The sequence below is a fragment of the Vigna unguiculata genome, chromosome 11 (genome assembly GCF_037176805.1).
Source record: "Vigna unguiculata cultivar grain cowpea cultivar isolate G323 ecotype 2 chromosome 11, ASM3717680v1, whole genome shotgun sequence".
Lineage (NCBI taxonomy): Eukaryota > Viridiplantae > Streptophyta > Magnoliopsida > Fabales > Fabaceae > Vigna > Vigna unguiculata.
In genome coordinates, this window is record NC_140802.1 from 10358697 (window position 1) to 10362566 (window position 3870).

Sequence of the window (3870 nt, forward strand, 5' to 3'; positions counted from 1 at the left end):
AAAAGGTTTTTGGACCTGTAGTCCGCACACCTGAAGGTGTAAAACTCATTTAGCACAAATGGATTTTTGTGCAAAACAATATTATAAAGAATGATAATTATATGAAAATCACTTAAGGATTTAATTTACCCAACAATGCAAATTCTAAAGTGGATTATTCAATAAAATTTAACAAGTCCCTTTTATGGATTAAAGCAATCAAGATGTATAATTGTCCTTGTAAGTACTTGTTAAAATAAAGGTACTTATGGTTGTATTTATGTGAAAATATCGAAAAATGAACTTGTCATAATTGTTGTCTATGCATATAACATAAACATTGTTAGAACTCCTAATGAGTTCACAAAGGCAATTGATTTCTTAAAGAAAGAATTTGAGATGAAAGATTTTGGAAGTACAAAGTTTTGTTTAAGATTACAAATTGAGTATTTAAATACAAGTGTTTTTGTATAATAAGAGGTTTATATAGAAGGTGCTTAAAAATTTCTATATGGACAAGTTATACATTTTTACACTTCAATTGTGAGGTTGTTAGATGTTGATAAATGTCCTTTTAGACCTAACAATGATAAAGAACTTCTTGGTTAAGAAATACCATATTTTTAATGTTATAAGAGCACTAATGTATTTTGCTTATTATACTCGATTTGATATAGTATTTGTTATAAATTTGTTAAGCAAGATATAATTATTCACCTACAATAAGACATTGAATTAGTGTAAAACATATATTTTGTGACCTTAAGGGTACTTTGAATATAGTCTTATTTTATCCAAATGATTCAAAATCAAATGAGTTATGTAGATGTAGGTTATTTATCTGATCCTCACAACAATTGATCACAAACAAGATATTTTTTCACAAGTTTGGGCTCCGACATCTTAAAGATGAAAGTTTACATGAGGCGGAGAAATAGAAGATGTGATGAATAATATTATATCGAAGAATGATGTACTCTTTTTCCTTAACTAGGTTTTTATCTCAAAGGGTTTTTCCTAGTAAGGTTTTAACGAGGCAACACGTTCTTTGATCAATGAACACCTAAGGGGGAGTGTTATGAAATGCATATATGTCCATTGAGTTGTTAACAGTTACCTATGATTGATTGCTATTGATGTTATCATTAATGTTGTAACCATTTAGTTGTATCCCTTTGGTTGTCTTTTGTATCTATAAATGGGGACTTCTCCTATTGATAATTATACACAAAAAATCAGTCGCTACTCTTTATTCTCTTTCTCTCCTTTATTTTATAATATATATATATATATATATATATATATATACACTAAGAAGTACTATTTACTAGTGGTTATGACTTTTGTATAAATAAACAATTTCCATAATTTAATAACTTTAATTGCTATTTTAGTCATTTCTCAATTAAAACAATCAATTATTATTATAATTGAATGAATTATATATAGTAATCATTCGCTGAAGTTTGTGTTTTCATCTGGAGAGTTTGATGTGGACTTAATTGGGATGCAAACTAATGAAATTTTAAGATAACAAAATGTAACAGAGTATAAAATATAAAATATTTCCTAATTCTAAAATAATAACTAATTTATAAAAATGAAAGATAATTTTAAAAGTAGAAATATTTCCTAAAAAATAATTTAAATAAAAAATATATTAAGTAAATATTTTCAACAATATGTCATATAATAAATCTTATATTTTCTAAAAAAACAAATGAAAAAGCATTTTTCCTTATTGCAAGTCAAGAAGATACGAAATGCAAAGACTAAGGTGGTCTACAACTAAATAATCGTCAATGCTTGGAGATTATACTTTGTTGAAGCAATCCAAAACATAGTCCATGTGAAGTATTACTCATCAGATCAATTAAATCAAGCTAAGGGTGTAGGGATGGCAACGGGGCGGGGCGGGTACGGGTATCATGATCCCATCCCCATCCCCATAATAAAAATTCATCCCCATCCCCATCCCCAAACCCAACGGGTATACAACTTTTGACCCATCCCCATCCCCACCGGGTAACGGGTATTTTCTTATACCCATACCCATACCCATTTTTTTATTGTTCCATATATCAATTAAATATTTTTTATAAAAAAAAATTTAAAAATCACACCAACGGAATCATGATACTATCAAAATATTCAATATTAAAATAACATACTCTTTTTGATTTTCATGATGTCAAATATTAAGAAAAATATTATAATAGTATAAATCTCAAATTAAAGTATCAAATAACAACTAAATAAAATTCAAATAATTATATAAAAGCTAAAAAATTACACATTACTAAAATTTTATAATAACCAAAATATTTATTAATTTTACAAATGATCAGTGGTTTCATTTGCATTCGATCCACCTATACATAGAAAAAAAATGAAAAATTATATATGATATAATAATTGAAATTGAAAATTTTAATTACTAGAATATAATGTACTTTCTTCATCAGATTCATTATCATAAAGGAGTAAAGATAATTAAATGTGTGACCCAAATTTGAGAATATCCATTTGAACATAACATAACGGAAAAAAAAATGTATAATTAAGATTATGATAAAAGGAAAAGTACCTTGAAGATCTGCTTAAACCTTAAAGAACAAGCCAAACAATTAAAAGAGAGTAAAAAAGTGTATAACCAAAGTAACAAAAAGAAGAGCTACAAAATAAGAGTCAAACATTTTCATGAAAATAAATAAATAAATAAAGATAATCAAATGTGTAACCTAAAAATTATTTCATAGAATGAAATTGAGGAACACCTATTTGAACATAACCATGTACAGAGAGTAAAAATTATGTAATAAGAAGAAGAAAAATTACCTTCAAAATTAAATCTTGAAAAACAAACCAGACAATTGAGAGAGTAAACAAAGTGTATAACAAAAACAAAGAGAATGAGAAATATGTTATATATATATATATATATATATATATATATATATATATATATATATATATATTATATTATATTATATATTATATACATATATTATATGTGTGGATATCTTATGTTTATGTTTATGTTTATGTTTATATTTATATATATATATATATATATATATATATATATATATATATAATTATTTATATATATTATATTATATTATATATTATATTATTATTATTATGTATATATATTATATGTGTGGATATCTTATGTTTATATATATATATATATATATATATATATATATATATATATATATATATATATTTATAGATATATATTTATTTTAAGTATATATTATATTATATTATATAATAATATAAATATAATAATATATATTATATTATTATGTTTATATATTATATGTATATGCGTAGATATTTTATGCTTTTATATATATATATATATATATATATATATATATATATATATATATATATATATATATATATATATTTCTTTTAAATTTTTATAAATTTGTAATATTATAAATTTGTTTATAAAAGATCTCACTAGTTAAATGATTAATTTGTTTTATACGTATATATTATATATATTATATTATATTATTATGTATATATATTATATTATATTATATTATATTATATTACATGTATATGTGTAAATATATATATATATATATATATATATATAAAAGTATATTTTATTTATATGTATATATATTATATTATATTATATTATATTATATTATATTTTATGTGTAAATATATTATTTATTTATATATATTTTTTAGATTATTTAATAAATTATAAATAGTTTAGTAATTTAAGCGGGGACGGGTATTTGGGCGGGTATATATATATCCCCATCCCCATCCCCATCCCCAGTTGAAAATTTCGGGTATTACCCATACCCATACCCATACCCATACCCAGTCAAAGCGGGGATTCCCCGTCAAAACGGG